The 25,569-nt window shown below is 52.1% G+C and overlaps 1 protein-coding gene across 1 annotated transcript in view; it reads right to left on the reverse strand.

The window, feature by feature from the left end:
• Positions 1 to 25,105, reverse strand: part of Adgrb2 (adhesion G protein-coupled receptor B2) — a 62,985-nt gene extending 37,880 nt beyond the window's left edge. The window contains exon 1 of the mRNA XM_032897024.1: positions 25,015 to 25,105. The gene's annotated coding sequence lies outside the window, so the exon portion shown is untranslated. The remainder of the gene's footprint in view (positions 1 to 25,014) is intronic.
• Between the last annotated feature and the right edge of the window lie 464 nt (positions 25,106 to 25,569).

Consider the following 25,569-nt stretch of genomic DNA (forward strand, 5'->3'; position numbering starts at 1 on the left):
AGCACCGCCCGCGCCGCGCGCCGCCTCCTATTCGCGGGCGGCGGCCGCAGCCCCAGCCTCTGATCGCCGGTGCCGCATCCTCCTCTCTGCCTCCCAGCGCCGCCGCTGCCACCGAACCGGATTCCTCCGGCCGCTCCGGCCGCTGCCCGCAGCGCTCGCCGGGCCGAGTGACGGCCAAGGCGGGACGCGGCGCCTGCGCGGCCGGGCCCGGGAGGGCGCGCGCCGGGCCGGGCGCGAGGAGCCGCGGGAGAAGGGGCGGGGGGGCGGGGGCGACGCGCGCCGCCTCCTGTTAAGGGGAGCAGCGCCAGGCGAGCCAAGCGCGCCCTCCCCTCCCCACCCTGGGCCCCAGGCGCCGGGCGCGGGAGAAACCAGGGTAAGCCCCACCCCTGCCTATGACCGCCTGGACTGCAGAGTGAGCCTATCGGTGATACCCCTCCAGTGATACTCCAGGCCAGTGGCGTCTAGCGCAGCCAGGGTCTCCCGAGCTGTGAAGGCTAAAGCGTATCCTCCCCTCCCCAATATGCAGTGCATATTGCGTGTCCCCGTGCATGCAGGTGCCACTCGTGCACTGAACTTTACATATGCATACAGGTGCCCTGCGTGTGCTGCAATATTGCCTGGCTGGGTGCATGCAAATGCTGCACATATGCATCGACATGCGCTCAGGTCCTGAATGCATGCTGCTTTTTCTGTGTGCCTTAAGAATACTGTATGTGTAGAAGCTCACAGGTGCCACATGTGTGTAGACTGCTATGGGTAACTCGTATGTAGAAGCAATGCACATGCCCCCGCAGCGTGGCATGTTTACTGCATATTCTGGTGTTAATCGCTGCGATATTGTATGTCCCTAGGCACGGGGATGCTACACGTGTGCAGTATGTTACATGTTTTCCCGAGTCTCTTCTCCCACAAGTGCCTTTCTCTGTGCCAGGGGCGCCCCCATGTTGCATCTGTTTGTGTAGAAGCCACAGAGATGCACAGACCCACCCCATCCTGGCACTGTGCCCAGGAACAGTTGGGTGGGGCCTAAGCCCACATGGCTCAGGCGGTACCCGGAGAGATGTTCATGGCTCAGGGCTCTGGTCAGGCTGTTTGTGGCCTGGGCATGTTGCCACCAGGAAGGTGGGCCGACTGGGGACACACCACAGCAGCCAAAACAAGTAGGTTAATCCGATGACTCTGGGCAGAGAAGCCAGCAGGGGGCAGCTTTGCAATGAGGGTGGAATGACTTCTTTCGGGGCATACTTGGAAAGGTTCACACACGTGGAGGAGCAGGACCTGTAACGACAGGGTGGTCCACTGCCCATTCATTGCTAACTCCACCTTTCCTGATAACTCGAATTTTGTCACCTACTGACTGGTAAGATGAGAAAAGCCCACCTCTTCCCAGAGGAGTTACCGAAAAGAGGCAAAGAGAACTCCTGTCCCTTCCCTCTGTCCCTCCCCCTAAAGCAGTCCTGGTGACATTTGTTGTGAGTGATTGGGAGAGATTATCGACTTTAATGGAAGGAGGTAATAAGGGGTGAGGAAGGAATTTCGTCTGTCACCTTAGGGGAATTTATGAGGCCCCGTGAAGCAGGGAGGCGAGGCGGTCTGGGCTTACACCTTCCCTTTTCCTGTGGGAGCCCTGAGAAGGCCAGTGCCTTGGGCCTCGCACTGGCAGGCAGAGCTCCTAGGTTCTTGGTAGGCATCTTCAAACATACCCTGGCATGGTTAGAAGGCTCAGCTACCATCGTGAGCGTTGAGCCAGGCAGGCCTTGCCATCTGCAAGGCATTGGCAGCCACCAGACACAGTGGGAAATCCTGGGCTCCTTCCTCACTTGCCTGCTGTGAGAAGCAACAGAGTTGCTGGAGTTGGGAGCCCTGAGGAGGTAGACAAGACTCAGGGGTGTGATCAGGACGTGGACTGCTCGCCAGGATGCAGGGACCAATCCTTGGAAGTCCCTACAAGGTTGTCCTTCAGAGCTCCGGCCCCTTCCTCTCCTATAGGGAGCCTGGCTCCCTCTTTAGGAATAGTCAGGATCATTTGCATGCTGGAGACCCAGCACCAAGAGAAACACAGGCAGGTCTCTTACAGATGTGATGCAGCTGGATCTCTAAAGCTACCCTCTTCCTCTGCTCTGAGAGATCCAGCTGGGTAAGGGGTGCCGGGAGGGGCGGCCTCCAGAGAGACAGGGAAGTTATTTATCTGTTTCTCTGTTCCTTGGTAGTCTCCTGACTTCTTGACCTCCTGCCCTATAGAAATGGTGGGATGTGATGAGGGACTCACTCACAGGGGCAGCCTTGGAAAGAGAAGCTAGGTAAACTGGGTAGAGACAGCGGGAGTTGTCAGGGGTGTACAGAAGCTGTCTGGACGAGGGCAGATGTTGGGAAGGCCCTCCCTATATGAGGGCTTCCCCCACCTGCTTTCCCAGGAGCCCCTGCCCTTCCAGACTCACTCTGGTGATAATGCCACCCGCCTGCCTGCCTGCCTGCTTGCTTGCCCGCCCAGGAGGACTTGGAGTAATTACAAATTGTTTCCATATTCAAATCCAGCTGGTTGAAGAGAAATTACTTCTCTGAACAGCCCAGGCAGGGGTGAGAAAAATGCATCTTAGTCCCGGGAGGGACCCCCCCCCAGGGAGCCTGAGGCTGAGACAACCTGGGAAGAGACACCATCCAGAGCTCAAGCACAGGCTTGAGCAGAGTGAAGGGCCACCCCCTGCATCCTTACTCTCCGGGCAAAGGACAATGACCTCAGCTCTTGTGTCCTGTGTGGGTCTGCTCTGGAACCTGAGATGAAGGAGACCAAATACATACATGGAGGCAGTAAGGGGGCTCCTACCCTGACCTACTGCTATGCTGGGTGACCTTGAGAAAATCCTTCCTGCTTCCTGGGCCTCTGCTTTCTCATGTACGGAATGGCGAAGAGCATAAACAGTCTCTCCGCCTGGGGTCTAGGAAGGCCTGAGGTATGGATTAGCGAGTGCTAGACCCTGAGGAGGGGCCTTTTACAATAATGATCTTATTTGCAACTAATTAGTATTTTTGTTAAGAATAACTACCACCAATATCCCGGCTGGGAGGCAGCACACTGTCAAAGACAAGGCCAGAGGGGCAGCTCATGAGAGGATGGGGGTCAAGCAGGGGAGCTTCCTGGCCTCACCCGCCTGGCCTCAGCCTCGCCTCCCGCTGGGCCAGAGCTGCTATGCTTGGTTGCCCTTTAAACAGATGAGAAAATGTTCTTCTTCCCTTCCCAATGATTTATTTGGCCCAGAGCCTAGCCAGGTTTCCTTTCAGCTGACCAGACCTAGCGCGACCCTCACTCAGTTCCCTCAGTTCCTGCTCACCAGGGCCATCCAGGGCCACCTGTGACCAGGGTACCGAAGTCTTTCCAACCCCATAACCACCTGGGACACCAAAAGGAGCTCACACCACGTTCCCCAAAATATCTAAATCCATTCAACAATCTCCTCCCCGTCGTCGTAGTTGTCGTCAGCCTCGGTGCTCACACGCTCACATTCATAACACCCCCATGATGGGGGCGGGGGAAGGGTCACAGGTCCCGGAGGGCTCTGTCGTAAAAGGCACCTGCAGGAAGTCCTGTGTGTCTAACTAAACGGGTTGAGGGGCCTTGGGTAATATGGGTTGGGTGTTTTCTATTTTCTTGGTGTTGACTGGGGAAGAAGGGGGGCGGTTAGATATTACCTCACAAAACCCTCCCAGAGGATCGATTCCTGGTTATATGCAGTCCATCTGAGCAGTGTGTACCTTCTCTGGTCCCAAGGGTAGAGAGTCCTTTAGGGTGCTGGGTGGTCACCGTGCATGCATACGAGACAGTGCATGGGAGTAACCGCAAGGCCTCATACCAAGAAGGCTTCCTTTCAAAGTGTTCACCCAGCAAGTATGTTTTGAGCCTCTGCTCTCTTCTAGACACGGGGACCCAGTCTATCCGAAAGTTCATGGCTTCCTCTTCCTCCAAAAGTAGCCCCAGTATACTCACTCTTCCCAGCATCTCTGCCAGCAACACGGTCCCAGTGTGCAGACTCTCAGACCTGACCTCTGGCTTCCTACTCCTACCTCTCTGACACCAGGTCATGCTCCTGGGTCAACTGAACCCTTTCTTCCATTTAAACCCAATGCCTCTTCTTATAGTCCCAAGCTATGAATGTCCCCGACCCTGTCAGCTTCTCCAGACCTGCCCAGTTCCCTTACCCCACAACTCCTAGGCCCCAACTGGTCCCATGATCCCCTCATCATTCATGAAAACCTCCAGACTATTTCCTAGAAGCCCCCATGGTGCACCACTTCTAACCAGCTCCTGTATTACCTCCCTCGCTGCACCTCTAAAGTCACCCCTCCCCCATCGCTCCATGCTGTGCCTCAGTTGCACGACCCTGGTAGCGCTCATCGCTCTGAAAATGTGCTTTCTTTTTCCTGTGTATGCATATCCCCTATCTCCCTCCATACCAACTGGGAGCTGTGAATTCCACGAAGACAGGACTTTGTCTGTCTAGTCACAGCTGGCCCCCTGGCACCCAGCACTACCTCAGGCACAGGAGGGTCCTCAGTAAATACTCCCTGCGTGGCTGAATGATAGATAAGAGAGCCAAGACAACTGGCCCCGCTAGAGCTTTTGACCTATGACCCTTGACCCATGATCACCAGCCACACAACGTCTCCCTTTCTCATAGGATAAAATAGAAGAGTCTGGGGCCATAAGAAGCCTCCATCCATCACTATCTGTGCGGTTTTAGACAGAGTTTAGATCTTAGAGCCTCTCTAAGGCTCGTTCTTTTTCCTTTGTAAACTAGAAATAATTACTTGGACTTACCAGAGCCATAGAGATGTCAGGGACAAGGTGTGTAGCATGTTGCTGTGCCCGGGCAGGCTCATCTGTGTGACTGAAGACTCCTTTCAGGTTTACTCAAGGCCCAGGGGCTGGCCTAGATTCTGGGGGCATGGAGATGACTCAGAATTCGGGTCCTGAATGTGACCCCTCCCCAGTGTCCTCCACAATGGAAAGACCTATCAACTGGGCCTCTATTGGCTGAGACCACGGGAAGAAACCATGGGTCCTTTGAAACCCATGTCATGTGAGAGCTGCCAGTGTGGTTGTATTTGGGATATGTGTGTGTGTGTGTGTGTGTGTGTGTGTGTGTGTGGTGTCTAAATCTGGATCCTCTTCCCTGCAGAATACCACTCCATCCTTTCCCCTCCAGATCTGTGCTAACACATATGCCTATGACTACATAGGCAGGTGACCCCCATCCACACACCACCAGAGTCAGGGATTCACAATTGCATATGTAACTACACATGCAACTCAGGATGTAATCTCCCCACCCTCATTTTTCTGCTCTAGAGAACACCCATCTATTTATCTATGTCCCCACCCATAGCTCTAGGCTGGGTTCAGGGATCAGACACGGTTCCTCAAAGGAGACAGCCCAAACATTCTCTTGATGACTTCCCCCCTTACCCCTAGTCCAATCCCACAATTACCTGCATCAGGCCTTAAGGATTGGCCCTGGCAACCGTTTCTGGCATGTGCTGAATGCAAGGAAGTACCATGTCCATTTGCACACAGCACCAGTTACACACAAGCCCTGCCTGCCCTGTCCACACAGATTACATTCACGCAGACACTGCATAGATACCCAAACCCTAACATTGTATGCATATGCTTCCATTACCATATTTAATCACAAACAGAAAAGGAGTTATGCATGGAAATACTACCCACCGTGCGTGATCTCTTACACACACACACACACACACACACACACACACACACACACACAGAGCAGAGATCTCACAGCAAGTTCCAAGCTCTTGACGTACAAAGCCTAGGCAGACACACACAAAGACGGCACCCGGGCACGCCACACACACACAGACTCTCCCCCCACACGCTGACGCACACAACCACCCACTCGTGTACCCGAAGCCCCACTCCCACTCTGGTATTCGGATTAGCCAGGCACGCTGAGCCCCGCCCTCTCTGACCATAACCTTCAGGAAACTTCTTTTCCATCCCCATTCCTTCCATAGGCCTTACCCCCAGCCTAGAGCAGACTATACCGTGGATGGTGAGGTAGAAGGCCCACTCCTTCACCCAGCAGTAACAGCTATACTCCAAGGGATGGCTGTTCTCCTGGGGGTGTGTGGGTGGGGTGTGTTCTCAGCAGTCCTTGCCAGCTCTAATCACCTGCCCTAAACTCTGGTGGCCAGCTTCTTCTTGTAGGATCCAGAACCAGGAGTCAAGCTCTCTAAGTTTGTTATCCTGAGGGAGCAGGTCTTCATGGGAAGATCAACTCTAATCCCGAAATAAATCGTTTTTCCACAGCTGGTGCTTGGTCTGTCCTCTCGGGGAGGTGACAAGGAGGATGAGGACAGGGCAGAGCTGAAGCAAGGTCTTGCAGGAACCCTGGAGGAGGCAGAGACATGGGTCTTGTCTGACTCTGTCAGTCGGTCATCTGTGAAACTGGGTGGCCATAGAGATTCTAGGGAAGGCCTAAGGGCTCTTTTTAACAATAAATGAAAAGCATCTGCCACGGTGTCTGGCCCCAGAGGGGGTCGGCAGCATGAGCTGGTGCTTCTAACTCCCTGGGCGTTACCACACTCCCTGTTCTGCCCATTCTGTCCTGCTTGGCACAAGGCCATTTGGTACAAAGCCCAGGGGTAAAGACCCAGGGCAGCCAAGATGAATAGATGGGCCAATCCTCCAGGCCTGCATGGAGTTCTCATCCTTCTGGGAGGGGTCTCCATTCCTCCCTGGACCAGAATCTGGGAGCCTCTTCACCGGCATCCCTGTCTCTGATGCTCACAGCCCCTTCCTGTCCCCCCCCCACTCTCTCCTGCTCTCTCTCGCTCGCTCTCTGTCTTGCTTTTGCTCTCTGTCTCCCTGTCTCCCCCCCCATGTGTTTGTGTGTGTGTGTGTGTGTGTGTGTGTGTGTGTGTGTGTGTGTGTGTGTGTATGCACACATGCACACGTGCTCTCTGGTATGAAAACAGTGTTAGCCGGTATTTGTGTGTTTGGCCTTGGGTGAGGCAGGGTGTGGCAGGGATCTGATGTGTGCAAGGGGCTCCCTATAAGTCTTTCCCTGCCTAGTTGTGTGCGCTTTAAGGTGCCAGCAAGTCTCCAGCTTCCGGTGGGATCCATATATGTCACTATTTGGTATGTGCCTGCAGGTGCCTAGTTTGGGGACGTGAGTAAGTGTGTGTGTGTCTGCAGGGAAGACCTGTGAGTCTCGCCTTCAGGGACCTGTGGAACAATTCTCTGGGCAGCACCCTCCCCCTGGAGCTGAAACCACCATGCCTGGCACTGCTAGCTTTGCACCTGCCCTACCCAGAGGTCCCTTGTCTATGGGAACTCTGAGGCCACTGCCTACCAGATTGGGTCAAGGTCATACCTTGGAGAAGATTGACACCTTCTCCTCTGGTGTCCCAAACCTCTTCCTGCTTACAAAGGGACCCACCCCTGCGGCTGCCAGCACACAATGCAGGGCTGGATCTACCCTGGAATAAATTTTCATTTCCACTCGCTCAGAGCCGGCAGATACAGTGAGCTCTGAGCTGCTAGTGGCTTGGCAGCAGGGTGCTGGGGCTGCCAGCAAGGCCACAGGGTGGAGACTGGGAGTGGGCATTCGAATTTCAAAGGCAGCTTGGGCTCCAAGCACAGCTGGGTGGGCGTGGCGGTTAGCTTCTCCACTGATGTCCTCACAGACGTGCACCTGCAGATGTGCTATGCGTTTGGATGAAAACCTACTTTGTGGTTATTCCTCTGTGACCCTATGTCAGTGTTTGCATAGGGCGATGTGTCAGTGCAGTAAGATTTAGAGCTTGTGGCTGTTGCCAAATTAATGCTCATGAAAGCGTGTCTGGCATCAGTGGTATTCCTGGGCATTTGGTCTACTTGGGTGTGTCAGCCTTTGTATGTGTCTATTTCAGGTCGTGAGTTCATGTTGGCACATATCTGTAGATATGGGTGTGTTTGCATGTATCCCTATTCCAGTGTGTTTGGTCTCTGTGTCACTGTGTGTGTGTGTGTGTGTGTGTGTGTGTATCTTCAAGTGTTTGTGCCAGTGATTATGTGAGTGTGGTGGAGTCAAGGGCCATGGAAGTACTGGAACAAGAGGGAGAAGCAGCCAGTGCCACACTCCCCACTACCCTCTCTGGATACTGAATGGGACACAGCCCTGGGCCTGCCCCTCCACCAGGGGCTGAGCAATGACCCATGTACTCAATAGGCTTTTGGGAGGCAACAGCCGGAGAGGATGGGCTGTTAGTGGGAGGGGCCCCAGGAGCTAGTTTCTCCACCTTGCTGGCTTGAGGGCATGAGGGTAGCTCATCTGTCTTGGGCAATGGGCCTTTGCTGCTGTGAGATCTTGGCTGACTATGGCTGTGCTGGAGACTCTGCATAGAGAACACAGGAAGGACTACACAGACCAGAAACAGCGGTGCCCAGACCCCAAGCACTATCTTCACAGAAGTCTAAGATACCCAAGAGTACAAACACATACACGCACGCGCACGCGCACGCACACACAGACACACACCAGAAGACTCAGGACAATCTATACACTCCAACCATTTGACCCTCACCATCCCAAGTCTGAGTCTCTGAGGAAGAAGAGGGCCAAGGCTCAAAGTCCCAGGGAATAGGGCAGCCTTTAGTGACTTGATGGCCCCTCTCTTCGGTCATGTTCTAGGCTGAACCTTGAGGACCCCAAACAAGAGACACAAGCAAGGGCAGAGTTCAAATCTAGCCATTTGTATAAGGTGCAAATCCACAGTTAGTCCTAGGTTAAGGACAGAGGCTGCTTCCTGCCTCTATGTAGGAGCCCCCAAGAGACCTAGCTGAACACAAAGAAGGGACATCAGTATGACCATGTACAAGAAGGGAGGTCCTAGAGATGGAACCACAGCTTCAAGGCTCCTCCCCTGACAGATAGGCAGCATTCTGAGAAGAAGGAGCCACTGCTCCAGGAGGGTTCAGCTCAGGGCTGGCCCTGAGGCTCTGTGCTCTAGCAACTTTGATTGCCTTAATCAGTGGATCTCAACCTGTGGGTTGTGACTCCTTTGGCAAGCATTTATGTTCAAAAAATATTTACATTACAATTCGTAACAGTAGCAAAATTACAGTTACAAAGTAGCAACAAAAATAATTCTATGGTTGGGGCTCACCACGACCGACCGGAGGAACTGTACTTAAAGGGTGGCAGCATTAGGAAGGTTGAGAACCAGCAGGCCTACATGAAGACTTGTAAATGCAGGGCCATAGACGTGAGGGAGCACTGATCAAAAGGCCCTGTGTGTGTGTGTGTGTGTGTGTGTGTGTGTGTGTGTGTGTGTGTGCCCGCATTTGGAGGAGTCTAGATGAAGCAAGGTTCAACTGGAAATCCATCAGGGAGAGCCTTGTGAGCAAAACCCAAGGTGGGTTTTATTCTGCAACTAAAGGAAAGCTATGAATGGTTTCGGACAGGACAGAATCGCATCGATGGCTCAGTAAATGAAACACTTGCAAATGTGAGGGGTAGAATTCAGATCTCCATCCCCAGGTAAATGCCCAGTGGGCAAGGGAGCCTGCCTGTGATTACAGCTCAGGGAAGGCAGAGACACGGGCTCCCTGGAGGGAGCTGGCTAAACAGTCTAGCCTTCTGTCAGCTCTGGGTTTAGTCGAGAGACCTTGCTTCAGTGACTAAGGGTGGGGGAGGGAGGAATGGTTCAAGAAGACACCGAATGTCAGCCTTGGGCTTCTCCATGCATATGAATATGCATGTATCCACGAGCACATGCCTTCCCACACATATATGAGCATACATTCGCATACGTCACACAGATAGAGGCATTATAAAAAAGGAAAATAAGGGGTGGGGGATTTAGCTCAGTGGTAGAGCGCTGGCCTAGCAAGCGCAAGGCCCTGGGTTCGGTCCCCAGCTCCGAAAAAAAGAAAAGAAAAAAAAAAGGAAAATAAAAATGTGTTAAGAGACAAGTAGGGGGCTGGAGAGATGGCTCAGCGGTTAAGAGCACAGACTGCTCCTCCAGAGGTCCTGAGTTCAAATCCCAGCAACCACATGGTGGCTCACAACCATCTGTAACGAGATCTGATGCCCTCTTCTGGTGTGTCTGAAGACAGTGACAGTGTGCTCATATATAAAATGAATAAATAAAATCTTAAAAAAAAAAAAAAAGAGAGAGACAAGTAGGAACCGGGCGTGGGGTGCCCTCCTTTAACCTCGGCATTCAGAAGGCAGAGGCAGGTGGATCTCTCTGAGTTCCATGCCTGACTGGTCTACACAGAGAGTCCAAGTCAGAGCCACATAGTGAGGCTCTGTCTCAAAACAAAACGCAAAAGGGGCTGGAGAGCTGGCTGAGTAGAGTTGGCTCATGGAGGAGTATGTGTGACAAGGACAAAGGAAAGGAATATGATAGGTTGAGTGACAGAGCACAGGGGGCCTGCTTGGGGAAGGTGTCTAAGGGAGCTGTCTCTGAGAAGGTGACATCTAAGCAGACCCCTGAGGGAGGAGAGGGAGGAAGAGCTGTCCAAATAGGGGGGAGACTGCAGGTGCAAAGGCCCTGGGGAGGTGTGTGTCATTTACTCAAATGGGGAAAGGCTATGGGAAGTCGATCTTTCTATTTTGGACTTGCTGCATTGAGACGCCTTCAGGACATCGAAGAGACAGTGACCAGGAAATGGCCGAGATAGGGAAGATAATAGTTAGAGAGGAAGGACTCCTGGGCACCGTTGCAGAGGAGAACTTTGGGCGCACGAGCGACTAGAGGCAGGAGAGTCAACTGTGAGGACGATGTAGCCAAAACGCTGGGACCAGCCCTGCCTCTGTCTGTCTGCTGCTGTCAGAGAGGGGAGAGAGAGAGAGAGAGAGAGAGAGAGAGAGAGAGAGAGAGAGAGAGAGAGAGAGAGAGAGAGAAGCAGGCCAGGCTGTTGACAGCAGGCCCCTTTCTAGATGGCCTTCTAGGGGCCTGCTGCTCCCACCCTGGCCATCAGAGCCCATCTGCCCACCAGCTGAAGCAGGATCCTCTCTCTACAGTCTCTGCTCAGCTGTTAGCAAACCTTAGAGTCCGGGAGTCCAACTGAGAGCTAAGAGGTCTGACCGGATTTCCCAAGTGACCTCTGAACCTGCTTCCCCTGCTGTTGGGATTTGGGGTGATACCTAAGCCTGCCCTTCCAGCCAGGGTGTGGTTGGGATCTCTAGGAAGAGGTCCTCGTGTTCAGACGGGTTCTGTGGGATGCTGGCACCTGTCCAGGGACTGGCACGGACCGAGCTGGGGAGCTCTGCTCTGTAGCATTCGCCAGTTCTCCCGGCATCATTGCTCCCAGGATAGAGAATTTAAACTACCAATGGGAAGTGAGCTAGCTCTCCACACATCTCCAGAAAAGCTGAAAAGCTGAAAAGCAGCAAAGCCAGGCTAAGAGGAGTAAGCTCCCGCACTTTCTCCAAGACCCTTTCCAGAGAGATAGGGAGAGGCAGGGAGCCTAGGGTTTAGGCAGAGAATCCACTGCTTGGCACAGGAGGGAGGAAAGCCAGGCTTCCAGCCCCATCTTCTTAATACCCGTCTCTCACCAACAACCCAGCGAGAAACTCTCTGAGCTTCGTGGGCCCAACTGTCCCTCCAGCTGTGGATGCTAAACATCTTACCGGAGCTCTGTGCCAGCAGATTAAAGTGGGTGGGGTCCCCTCCCCCAATCCACTTCCTCTACCTTTGGAAACAGGTGCCAGAAATCCACGGCCCTTACCACCCCGACCCCTCCAGCAATGGTTGCGATAGAGCAATAAGCCAGATGTCACATCCAGATCTTCTTCTCGCCCCCAGGAGTTTTTCCCACCCTCAGTTTCCCCATCTGTGAGATGGGTGACACATGCTCGCCTTGTCAAAGCCCCTTCACCTCTAAGATTCTGACATTTCCACCATTCTTTGTCCCAGCCCCAGTGGCAGCTCCTTTCTCAAACATGTCCCCTGCCTCTCAGACCCTCCGTGCTGTTGAGGCCCCCCACTGCCTCTGGCTCCCCAGGCTCCCCGATAAGGGGCCCAACTAATTACATTAGGATTTCATGCCAATTAGCAAACAATTACACGGGCGAACTGGTGCCTAATTTGGAGCAATAACAAAGCTCCATTGGCTGGGGAGAAAGATAGCAGTAGATGAGACTGCTCCCCCCACCCTGGCCCTAGAGGACCCCAGCAGGATGCAGCTTGACGTCCCACCCCAAACCAACCAACGACTCAGCTCTTCTTTTAGGTTCCTTGAGCAACTGCTCATGGTGGCTGCCTGGTCTACCCAGACCTGCAATAAGAGAGAAAGGAACTGAACAGATAGGGTGGGCTTCATGGAGGAGGTGGGAGGCAGAAGGGAAGATGGCCGAGGTGGGGTGAGGGAGAAGACAATAATTAATACAGGCAAAAGCCTAGATGCTGAAATGAGCCAAGTGTGGAAGATGATTGGCCAGAGTACAGGGTGGAGTGGAGCAAGACTTGCGGAGTACAAAGAAACAGATGGGGGACCATTGTTACGGGACATTTTCTTGGAAGCCTATGGGAGCCACTGAGGGTTCCAAGAGGGAGGAAGAGGCAGTTGAGGCTCATCTTGGACCACCAGCGATCACGTAGCCCATCTTCAGATTCATGGAGCATGGGCTAGTCTCCCTTCCTCCCATCCCTAAGCTTCTCACTCCTCTTCCAGCCCCCAGAACATATATGTGCTTCCCAACTACATGCTGGAGTGAGTGTGTGCGAGAGCTCGAGTTTATGCATGGGTGTGTGTATGCATGTGTGTGTGTATGCATGTGTGTGTGTGTGCACATGTGTGTGCGGGTGTGTCTGTGTGCATGTGCACATATGCATGTTTGTGTGTGCACGTGTGCACATGCGTGCATGTGCCCACATACACATCACAATGCACACGTGGCATGTGGAGGTCAGAGGACACCTTCCCACCTCATCCAGGCAGGGTCTCTCTTGTTTCTGTAGCTGTGCCATGTACTCCAGGCTAGCTGGTCAGCGAACTCCAGAAAATCTGTCTCCACCCCTCATTTGCCCATTTAGAGTGCTGGAGTTACAAACGTGGACTATGGCATCAGGCATTGTATGTAGGTTCTGGGAATCCAAACTCAGGTTGTGGCAAGCACTTTCGCCATGTCATTTCCCTGCCCCTCCCTCCCACGCCGATTCTTACCCATGTCCCTTCTGAGCCAGCGCTTTGCTTCCAAACCCAACCATATCCTTTGGTTTAAAGGCTCCGTGGTTCCCTAGAACTGTCAGAATACACTTCAAGCTTTTGCCCTCTGCTAGGTGACTTACCCTCCTCCATGGCTGCTCCCTGGGGACTTCCAGACTTCCCTTTATCCTTCCTCCCACCCTCCCTTGTGCTCCAGGAATGCCACATACAAACTGGGCCAGGCTCATGCCCCTCTCTGAGTCCTTGCTGCTCCCTGAGCCCAGGCTGCTTGCCAACAACCCTTGCTTGTCAGAAAGTGGCTTCCTAGGCCCTCCTCCAGCTCCCCCATATCCTTCCCAAGCTCCTCTCTTCTCTCCTCTGGGCTCCCTGTAGAAGCCTTCTTCTGGACCCTGGTCACTTGTAGCTGAGCTGTGTGCATTGGGCTCCCCGGGTCCCTGGAGTTGGGTTTGAGCTGTTCAGGGACAAAGCATGGGGAGCTGACATTATCACCCCTGAATGGCCCAGCATTGAGGACAGAGAGTGACTAGAGAGGACAATGAGTGGGTCTCAGGGTGTCCCCCCGAGGACAGTGGGGACACTGAGGCAGAGATCCAGAGAGAATGTCACAAGTCCAGTTTCTCTTAGAAAGCAGAGCCGGGTCACCATTCAGCTCTCTGCCCACCCTTGCCCCAAACCCCTTCCAGCTCTGCCCACCCCTGCCCCCGCCCCTGGCCCCTCAGCTTATTCCTGAACATTCTCACAAAGCCTGCAGGAGCGACTTCCCCTCACTCCCACCCAGGCATTTTCACTTCAGCCTTCAATAAATACAGAAGGGGAAAAAAAAATCCCTACAGGGAGGGCCCGGGGAGATGGCTCAGCAGATAAAGGACTTGCTGTGGAAGTGTGAGGACTGTGAGCACCCAAGTTCAGGTCCCCAGCACACATATGAAGGCAGACAGACAGACACAATCCCTACAGTTGAGGATCCCCCAAAAGCAATGGCAGTTCCCCCTGAAGGCAGTGGCAGAATGTGGACTGCAGCGTGAAGGACTGTGGGTAACAGCCTTAAATAGAAAACTCTCGACTGTCTTAGTGCTTAGTGTTTAGTGATTCTTGGAGGAATGACCAATAACCAAGGATAATAGGGGAGGGGGTCTGCTCAGTCCCTGGGAGCCCAGGAAGAGGTCAGCACGGGAACACCGACCTTCCTTGAGGCAGGGGGATGACCCAGCTGACTTTCCTGAGATCTTCTTTCTCTCACTTGGGGGGGCTACAGCGCCATCTCAGGGCCCATCACTCACGTTAATTACCGAGAAAAAGCCGATTTCTCCTCATTCCCAGACTCCAAACGACAGTATCATTAGGCTGGTAATGTGCAGAGAAATTGTGCGTGTCTGTCTTGGAACATGTCCTGAGCCAGAATGGGTGAGGGCACCCCGGCCGAGGTTTGCCTCCAAGATGTTTCCTGTGGCAGAGGGCCAACTCCTGAAGAGATGCTGTGCCACCCAGGGAGAGGTGTGCTCCCTCTCTGTTCCGTGGGCACCGAAGACAGTAATTAAATCCTTCCAGCCAAAGGCATAGACCAAAAACTGCACAACACACAAAGCTTGCTGATTTTAACACTAGCACAAAGACGCAGACCCCTGAGAACCTACAGGCCTCTGGAAGAGAGGAACCAGCTATTCTTACCCCTTGGTCCTTCCCCGGGGTAGCCTGTGTCCACGAATACTAGCACAAGTGGTCTCCTCACCCTGGGGTGTGAGCCGCTGCTCACACACCTTCCTACATCACACTGGGCCACATTCAAGCCCACTCAACACAAGGAAACCCAGGCCCGAGATCAAGCTCTGGTTAAGTCTCAGAGCTGAGCTAGCCGGAAGCCCAGGCTGGTGACAGAGTCCCAATCACTTCAGTCTACCAGGTAATCCAGGAACTCAGTCCCCCACCCACTCCAGTCCTCGAGCTGAGGAGGGTGTGGCAGAGGCCGGGAGTACAGATATAATTATAGTTCCTGTGGTGTTCGCCAGCTAGGAAGGCATACAAAGGGCTCATCTCACCGGGAGCCAAAGAAATGCAAATTAGAACAACAGCACAATACCTGTTTCCTCCGACTGAAATTAATACAGGTTTTTGTTTTGCTTTGTTTTGTTGTTTAAAGACAGCTGCAGAGCTGATGACAGCTCAAGTTCCGGAAGCGAGGCTCTGCGGATGAAGGGGTTTAGAGCCACTTTCCTGGAAGGCCACTAGGCAGTTGGTGTCAAGAGTTTTTTTTTTTTTTCACCCCATTGGTTTACTTTTAGGGACTCAATCTAAGAAGTAACCAGAGGTGTTTAAAAAAATAAACAAAAGAGAACCAAGAGAACCACTCACGACAATGTTCAGTGCTATTATTTATAACCATGAAAAATTATAACTGACAAGCCGTCTAGTGGTAGAGGGTTGGTTAAATAAATTATGATCCATCCATATAGAAGAATATTGTGCAAACATTAAAAGTCATGTTCTTGAAGAATTGTTAATCAACCTGAGGGAGGGACTGGTCACCCTATAAGAGAAATGAAGCAAGAAAGAAAAAAAACTTCGGGAAGGGGAAGGCACCGGATGTGCCTAGAAAATAGGTAATCAATGAGTAGACCGTCTGAGAGAAATAAACACAGTTGATCTGACAGGTTTATTGGTGATTTCTTTGTTCCAACCTAGACTTTCATCTTTCCTTCAAATCTACAGATGTTCAGGGGAAATGTTACTAGAAATACATGCAGGCTGGGGAGACGGTGGTCAGTAAAGTGCTTGGTGTACAAGCTCAAAGATCTGAGTTCGAGACCCAAGCACGCACTGTGAGAAACTTTGTGCAGCAGTATATGCCTGTATTCCTAAAAGAAAAGCACAGACAGGAGAGTGCCTGGGACTGCTCAGGTAGCCTGCCAAGTCAGTGAAAGACTCCGAATCAAAAAAAAAAAAAAAGGTAGAAAAATAAAATAAAATTAGAAGAAAAAAATAAGATAGAGAGAGAGAGACATTAAAAAGACACCTGAGGGCTAGAGAGATGGCTCAGCAGTTACAAGCACTGACTGCTGTTTCAGAGGACCCAGGTTCAAATCCCAGCACCCCTGGCAGCTCACAACTGTCTGTAACACAACTGTCTGTAGCTCCAAGATCTGACACCCTCACACAGACATGAGGACAAAACACCAATACACATTGAAAAATAAATAAATTGAAAAGTCTATACCTGATGTCACCTCTGACCTACACACACACACACACACACACACACACACACACACACACACACACACACACACACTGCAACCAGGCCTGGAATCTCAGCTACTCAGGAGGCTGAAGTAGGAGGATTCAAAGTGCAGGTCATGCCTGGGTTTCAAGACCAGGTTGGGCAATTCAGTAAAACCATGTCTCAAAAGAAAAGGTAAACATAGGCCCAGGAATACAGCTCAGCAGTAGCATGTGCAAGGCCCCAGGTTCAATCCCATAAAGAGAGACAGAGACAGAGACATTGTGTATGGAGAGAGGGCTGCCAGGATGTCCGGAGATCACAAGCCCACCTTGGGAACAAAAAGCAATGTCCACCTGGGGTCCCAAAGTGAGACTAGCACAGGAAGAGAGTCCATGTTCTAGGCGAGAAAGTCATATGCAAAGACACGGAGACCAGAGACATCCCGACCACTCCTGGGAGCTCTCAGTAGCTCGAGTTGCAAGAACGTGGGAGAAGGATCTAGTGTGGGGAGGCCCATGGCCTTGCGTATGAAGTCAAATGAGGAGGAGTCTTGTGGGGATGCAGAATGGACACGGATGTATGGGTGTGGCGACACAAGATGCCTCTAGAGCAGCAGACTATCCCGTAAGAGCGGGTGGGCTTAGGCTGACCATGCAGCAGAGAGGAAAATGAGAGGGGATTGCTGGAACAGTGATTGTGCAGATTTGACAAGACTTGGTGATTGATTGGAGAGAAGAGGTGGGCTGGGGGAGGGGAGCCGCACCAGTGACTGACTGTAGTGCACATTAGCAGACAGACAGACAGACAGACAGACAGACAGACAGACAGACAGACACACACACACACACACACACACACACACACTCACACATTCCTTAACTCCTAGGCTTGGATATTCCAGTGCTCCCACCTAGAGAAGACTTGGAGTTTAGGTGCAATTTGATAGCAGGTCCTAGGAGAAGTTAACCCCCGCCATGTCCTCTGACCTCTTGGCTCACTCCTGGTCACTAACCTTCTCTATACTGTCCGCCCATAACTCCAGAAGGTAAGAGTCAGGGCAGGGACATTCCCAGGAAGCCACAGCCACGTCCCTCCCTCAGCACACAGACACCTCCTGTCACACATGGGTGCAGATTCAGAAACAAAGCACAGTCAAACCCACGGGGACTCTGACAGTCGAGTCACAGGCTTTGACGCACACCCAGGGAACAGCTCAACAGAGGCCATCACACAGTCACACACCCCACTGTCACATAGCCTCCACACAAGCAGACCCAGCCTGGGTCTCACACACAGGCCATTGTGCTCCGTCAGGGTTCCCAAGGTCCTCCGGCTTGTGCCGCCCCCGCCCCACACCTGCTCCCCCCACCAAGGAAGACAGGACAGAGGGTTGGTTGGCAGAGGGGCCAGCACAGGGGGACTGGCACAGAGACCTGAAGCCAAACGGGGCAGCCCAGCCAGGAGGGAGGCCTCTGAGAAGGGTTGCCACGGCAACAGGCTCCCACAGAACCAACCAGAGGCTTCTCTCCTCGGCTCTTATTTTTAGAAGTTGGGCCTGGACTGGTTGGGCCTGCCAGGGGCCAGGTTCCCACAGGCACAGACACTAGCCAGAACCTCCAAGGGCTCTGGTAAGCACTGCCCACATTGGGCTCCTTCTCCAGGGTCATGCCCCGGGGAGGGGTCTTTTGCTTACCGGTCGGTCTTTATCATGCCTAGTGGCTTTCTGTCGGGAGTACCTTTCACCCTGTGGTCCCAGAGAGAGGAACAGGCAGATGACCCACTGCACTGTAGCCTGTGAATGACTGCAGCTTAATTTATAGTGTGTCAGGGGAAGGGAGAGGCAAAGACTTGGGCTGATTTATACAGGACAGTGGGCAAGGCTGTGTGTAATTGGGTCTGAATGAGTGTATTTGTGTGTGCTTAGCAGGGACTCTTCTACCCTGTGTGTGTGTGTGTGTGTGTGTGTGTGTGTGTGTGAGAGAGAGAGAGAGAGAGAGAGAGAGAGAGAGAGAGAGAGAGAGAGAGAGATTCCCTCTTCCACATGAACAAAATTGATTGGGAAACACCACTACTAACTTCCACTCCCGCCACGATGTGGTAAATGTGGGGAGAGAGGGTGGAAGGGTGGAATCCCTTCCTATGTCTGAGAAGACAGCTTTCAGAGCAGCAGTTCTCAGCCTGTGAGTTGAGACCCCTTTGGGGGGTCCTCTTTTACAGGGGTCGCCTCAAACCAACAGAATGCACAGGTGTTTACATTACAATTCATAACAGTAGCCAAGATACAGTTATGAAGTAGCAATGAAACAACTTTATGGTTGGGGTCACCACAGTGTGAGGAACTATCAGAGGGTCGCGGCCTTGGGAAGGTTGAGGACCACTGGTCTAGAGGATAGAAGGATAGGATGGTGGCCCTCGGGGATCCGGGTGGGTGAAGCCTGACATGGGGTTACAGGGAAGCTGGAGCGAGCTGACTTTTTCGGTGACTCCTCCAGCTGCTGGGGATTTCTCTGTTAATCTGGGACTGCTCTGTTTGCATCTCATTTGCCTACATTTGCATAACAAGGGCCGCGCTGGCACCAGGGATCGAAATTCCTGGCCTGGGTAATTGTGTGAAAAACCCTCTGGAGACTGAGCAGGAATCCTGAGGCCCTGAGAAGCTGAGGCAACGCTTTGCTGGGGGACACTGAGGGTCTCCAGGTGATCCGCCCTGGGACCCTCACTTCCTCCCTAACACCCCCCCCCCGGGGCAGGAGCATTAGGAGCGAAGTGGGAGAGGTGACAAGATGAGGAACTAAGTCCTCCTTCAGAGACCCACCGTGGCTTCCAGCATGGAACTGGACCCAAAGTATTTTCCTGGGTGCAAGTAGCTTGAAGTTGTCAAGGTCTGGGCTGAGATGGGAGAGGAAATACTCAGCCACTTCTGCCCCTCTCCATCAATTCCAGCAGCACGACTGACTCTCTGGTTACACTCTGGGACTCTCTGGCCACACTCCCAGCTAGTTACCTATAAACTACCTCCAGGACTCTGAGATCAAGCAACAGACGTCTCTCCCCTGGTCCTCTACTTTAGATGCTTCCACTTGGGCTCTTTTCAGCTAGAGTTAAAGGTTACAAGTCCACAGGATCGAAGGGTTGTGTCCCCTGGGACTCCAGCCCTCTTGAATAGCCTGAACCTCAACCTGGGACCCCAGATTTCCACCTCCCCCTGCAGACGGCCAGAAGCCAGCCAATAGAGCTTGGGGGGGTCATCTCCCCACCTCAAAGAGGAGCTATTTGGCAGGAACGGGGACCTAGTCATGAACTGAAAGGCAGAGGTGTCCGTGGGCACGCACAGAAGGCCCCTGGAGTCGCAGGATAGGGGAGGGGCTGGAGGACTGGCGGCCTCCTTTGGAATGTTTTAAACACTTGGGGTGGCTCTGACAAGCTGTTTGACCTTGGCCAAGTTACTTAACCTCCCTGTGACCACAAGTGGGGTTAATAACAGTAGCAGCCTCTGTGGGTTGCTGCACGATGTACTGAGTTAATTCATGGAAAGCACTTAGAACCCTGCCTCGCGCCGCATACGAGCGAGAGAGCGAGCGAGGAGCGAGCGTCGTGTCAGCTATTATTATCCATTACCCTGGGATTCGGTGCTTTCCCCTCCAGCTACAGAAGCAGCCCCTCCTCTTTCATCTCAAGAAACTGAGGAAGAAGCTGTCTGGGATAACCCTTCCACTCATCCCTGCTGGTCCCCTCACCCACTCTGTATGTCCAGGCCAGCATCCAGCAAAGCAGGGTCACTAAATGTCATGGTTTCCTTCATGTCTTTATTGGCTGAAGAAGTGAGAAGACGAATGAATGAATGAATGAATGAATGAATGAATGAATGGACAAATGAATGAAAACTGAGACTATGGGAGAGTCCGACAGGCAGATGTTTTGTGGTAGATTTGTGGGGTCGCCAGGTCTATGTCACTCTGACTTTCTGTTGACTTTCAAGGGCCAGTGGTCAGCAGGGGAGGAGTGAGCTGGCTTTGGGAGATGGCTCTTCCCTCAGTCCTGTGGGAGTGAGTGTCCATGTAAGCCTGAGGTGCTTTTGTATCCTGTAGCTCCTGCAGAGGCCTCAGTGTAGGGGTGGCTCTGAGACAACTCACTGTCCATCCTGGTGTAGGGCATGGAGGCTGGCGGAGAGGCTGGTGGGCCACCACGTCAGTCTTATTTCTACCCCATCCCTGTAGCACAGCCAGGCCTCAGTGCATCTGCCTGTCAGCAAGCAGGGATGGAGAGCCCTCTGGGGAGCTGGTGGCTTCCACCCTCTGGCCAGTGGGGGGGTTGAGGGAGGTGGGGGGACCTGCCAATGGACACCCTCTGTGCTCCTAGGTCTAGCCCTAGGCTCACTTCAGACAGTGACAGTGTGTGGGCCTATGTGTGTGATTCCGTGTGTGAGAGAGCCAAGGCAGAGTGGTTAGGTCCTGGTGTGCCTGTGAGGAGCATTCCAAACATCTACATTCATGACCTCCTATGTTAACACATTGGCCTGTATCCCTTCACGATAGAATTTGTGTGTAGGATGGTGTATGTCCCACATTGGAGACTTGGTGTGGATAGTTAGGGGTGGGGATGCAATATTAGTTTGTGTGATTGTTAGGTGTGCAGTGGTGTGTGTGTGTGTGTGTGTATGTGTGTATGTGTATGTATGTGTGTATGTATGTGTGTGTATGTATGTGTGTATATTGTATGTGTGTGTATATGTGTATGTATGTGTGTATGTGTGTGTTGTATGTATGTGTGTATGTGTATGTATGTGTGTATGTGTGTGTATGTGTGTGTGTATGTATGTGTGTATGTATGTGTGTGTATGTATGTGTGTATGTGTATGTATGTGTGTATGTGTGTGTGCATGTGTGTGTGTATATGTGTGTGTATGTGTGTATGTGTGTGTATGTATGTGTGTGTATGTGTGTATTGTGTATGTGTGTATGTGTGGGTGCATGAGTGTATGTGTGTATATGTATGTGTATGTGTGTATATGTATGTGTGTGCATGTATGTGTGTGTGCATGTGTGTATGTGTGTGTATGTATGTGTGTATGTATGTATGTGTGTGTATGTGTGTATATGTATGTGTGCATGTGTGTGTATGTGTGTATGTATGTGTGTATGTTTGTGTGTATGTATGTATGTGTGTATGTGTGTATGTGTGTGTATGTGTGTATGTGTGTATGTGTGTATGTATGTGTGTGTGTGTCAAGACCAGAGGTCAAGCTTAGTCCCTGTTTCCCAGGGTCTGTTCATTTTGGTTTTTGCTTTTTGTTTTGTTTTGTTTTTGAAACAGGGCAGGGTGACTCAATGGAACATGGGACTTGCAGATTATGTGAGGCTGGCTGGCCCGTGAGGCCAGGGATGCTCCGGCCTCCAGGTTCCCGACTGCCTCTCTTGCACTGTGGGTTCCGAAGGTTGAACTTAGGCTGCCATTGCCTGCACAGCAAGTACCTGACTAGTTCAACTACCTTCCCAGCCTTGGATAGTAGTTTTGTTTGTGCAATTTTGGCCTAGAACTCACTCTGTAGGTTAAGCTGATCTTGAACTTGCCACCTGTGATGGCTACTCATAGTTCAGTTTGACACAGCTAGAGTTATCCGAAATGAGAGAACTTCAATTGAGAAAATACCCCCATAAGGTCTGGCTGTAGGTCATTTTCTCAATTAATGATCGACGTTGGAGGGTCCATTCCATTGTGGGAGGGTCCATCCCTGGACTGGTGGTCCTGGGTTCTATAAGAAAGCAGGCTGAGCAAACCATGGGGAGCAAGCCAGTCAGCATCCTCTTCCATGGCCTCTGCATCAGTTCCTGCCTTCAGGTTCCAGCCTTGTGTGACTTCATGTGGAAGTGTAACCCAAAGAAACCTTTCCTTCCCCAACTTGCTTTTGGCCATGATGTTCATTACAGCAATAGTAACACTGACTAAGACATCATCCTCCTGCCTCAACTTCCCAGTCTGAGGGTTTTCCATGGGACTTCTTTCAGATCAATAGAACCTTCAGGTCCATTTCTTTAGAGCATCTGCTCTAAAAGATCCTATAAGGAAATCCAGGTCAACCAAGGAGCCCCTAAGGAATCCCTAACTCTCCTCAAGCTCCACTTCCAGGAGGTGGACTCCAGCTTCACAGGTTCAAGGATCACCAGAGGGAGTTCCTACGTTCCTCAAGGCATCCTCCCCACACTCAGCCTATAGACAGACAGGTCCCATGTAAATTCCCTCTTATGTACAATGGTACTTTATGCAGAAATGAGTGTAAGTCATGTGTATGCATGCACACACACACACACACACACACACACACACACAGAGTCACAGATCTACCAGACCCAAGCACATAAAGAATACACAATCTATGTTTACATCATGATACACCAATATAGGTTAATAATGTAAATAAATGTAAATATACAGGTGCATGCATGCTGACATGTTGGAGCATATCTACAAACTGATAACATGTTCACACACGTCAGCATGTGTGAACGTTTAGAAACATAAGCGCATGCACCGCTCTTGCACATATATTCATGCACACTCTGTCTCCTCAGGTCTCTTTCTACCTTCAGTTCCCTTCTCCCATGCCTTAGCTGTCCCTAAGACGGCCCTAAGCAAGGTGGCCTTCAGGAGATGGCAAACACGGCGTGCAAATATGACGCCACGTGCATGAAGCTGTGTGTTCATATGTCTATGTTTCCATAGTTATATGTCACATATACTGTGTATGTCTAGGTCTGTGTGACATGGGAGTGTCTCTCTGTGACACAGGGGGCATTTTCCTGCAAGTCTATGTGTCTCTCTGGAAGGATTTCTATGTGTCCGTGTCTCTCCATCTCCATCTGTGGGAATGTGAGTTTTACGGTCGGGGTATGTCTGTGTAGCTATGTCCTATGGGTCATTTCTCTGTGTGCCTGGGTGTATATACTTGTGTACGTATCTGGGCGTGCCCCGTGTGTCGATGGCTCCAGTCCTCTACAGACTAACTCAAGTGTCTCCACTGCCAGCAGAGGCTATGGCTGGGGTGGGGCCAGGTGAGACTGGACTGAATTCCCCAGTGGTTGACAGTCGTATTTACAGAGCTCCGAGTAGGACATAATTGCTTCTATTAATCTTTCTCCGGTTGTTAATTGCTCACTTATGGGGTTGTGTATTATGCCGACTGTTGCTCTTAATTCGCCTCCGTAGCTGCAGGTGCTTGCTGCCTTATTAGCTGTTAATCGGCGCAGCTAGGGATAGAGACTTAATTGGCCCCTAGAGTGGGCCACAGGCAAGCCAGCCGGGCACTGCCAGGTTCTCAGCCTGTCCCTGGAACTCTCACCTGTGGAGCACAGGTGGCTACAGGGAAGGAGCTGGTCTACTGCCAGCAGAGCGCAGTCGTGTATACAGCGGTCGGAATGGCAAAGACAAGGTATGGTCCGCATATTGTCCTATCTCCTCCCAGAAGCCAAGTGACCCATCAGAGTCAGGCTCCTTCGCCCTTCTTCATCGCGACCACACAGTCTACACTAGACGGGAAGCAATCCCATTTATTTCAATTAAGCCTAATAAGAGCTCTCCCCAGTACAGAGTGGAACTGGGTTTTGCCCTTTAATGCCTCTTCTGCCTCCATGTGGCTCTAGCAGTCAGGCCTGTTGCGGTTAAAAGGTCACTGGGAGAATGGAAGGCAAGCAAGAGAGCCTCTACCAGAACAGGAAAGACAGAAATCAGACTCAGGAAGGATTCTCCACCTTTTGAGGAGGCAGCTCAAAGTTCTGCTCAGTTCCAGCCTCACCTCTGCTTGCATAGCCCCAAGAATGGGGAACTCACTCCCTGTTTGCTGCAGCAGCAAGACAGCTCTTCACTCCCACTGGACCCCGGGTTGTAGCAGAGACTCCCATGTGGAGGGAAACTGAGGTCCAAGAAGGACAAAGAAGTTGTCCCACAGCTCTGCGGACCTTTCTTAGTGAAAGTGCAGAACTCTCCCTTGCTCTGACCCCAACTCCATCACAGGCACCTTAGACCAGCCTCAGCCAGCTACAGCAGCAACCACCTTAAACTCCAGTGCTCAGATAAGAAGAATACAAGGGATCCCCACACCGTGGACGCCTTGAGAGTAGCAGTGGAGTGGAGGAGAGGGTTCATGGTGCACCAACCTGGTCTGGCCAATAGTTCTCATCTCATGCCTGGGATCCGGTCTACCCTGACATCTGGAAGTTCCTCCTGCCATGTCTGGAGCTGCAAAAGAAGTTCATTTGCTCTACATCTGAGTTCTGAGTGGAACTGGGCTCTAAGGAGGGAGGCAGAAAACAAACATCCACTGCCTACTGTGCACCAGGACATCAACGAGTGTGAGCTAAAGTTGCAGTTCACGAATCCTCACATAACTTAGTGAGTTAAAGACTAGTACGTCTATTTACGGAGAAGGAAACTGAGTCACAGAGAAGGGCACAAACCTAAGATGACATAGCCAGGGAAGGCAGAACTGGGGTCTAACAAGTCACATTGTTGCTTAAGGAACTGAGTCTTCGGTTCTGTAAGGTGAGTGGACCAGAACTGATGACCACCGTCAAAAGTCTCCCACCCACCTCAAACCAAGAACACGGAGACGCAAATCACTTACGCATGCGCAGTCCAGGTGGCCAACGGACGGGATGAAAGCAGTGCGAGGAGAACTGTCCAGCAGGGATAGTTGCCCAAACAAGTTCCGGCTCCGCCTCTATGTTAATGACATGCAGATATATGTAAATTTTAACGCAACTGCTTAAACCTTTGGGAGCAGTAGGGTGACACGGGAGCAGTTGCTATGGAAATTCAAAAGAGACATTCTACCCCCACCCCCCTGCACCAGCAGGCGCACAGACACGTGTACAAAGACCCAGGGTTCCTCGCTCTGGAGCCCAGAGGATCACGGAGTGACAGAGGGTGTGAACCGGAAGGAACCCCAGAGACTGCGTCCAGCCTGGGGGTGCCAATGCCGGTCCTGGTGGGGGCGGGCGCAGTTCGCTAGAACCCTTTGGGCAGCGGGCGACTCCTCCTCGGCCTAGCAACCAGGGCCCTGCCCGGCGTTGCATAGCAACATTCCTAGAACCTAGCAACCGCCGATCACACCCCCTAGCAACGTCATGCCAGGCTGCGTTCCTGGTCCCTATCAAGAGATAAGCAAAGGGCTTGAGAA

The sequence above is a fragment of the Rattus rattus genome, chromosome 1, assembly GCF_011064425.1.
Source record: "Rattus rattus isolate New Zealand chromosome 1, Rrattus_CSIRO_v1, whole genome shotgun sequence".
NCBI lineage: Eukaryota > Metazoa > Chordata > Mammalia > Rodentia > Muridae > Rattus > Rattus rattus.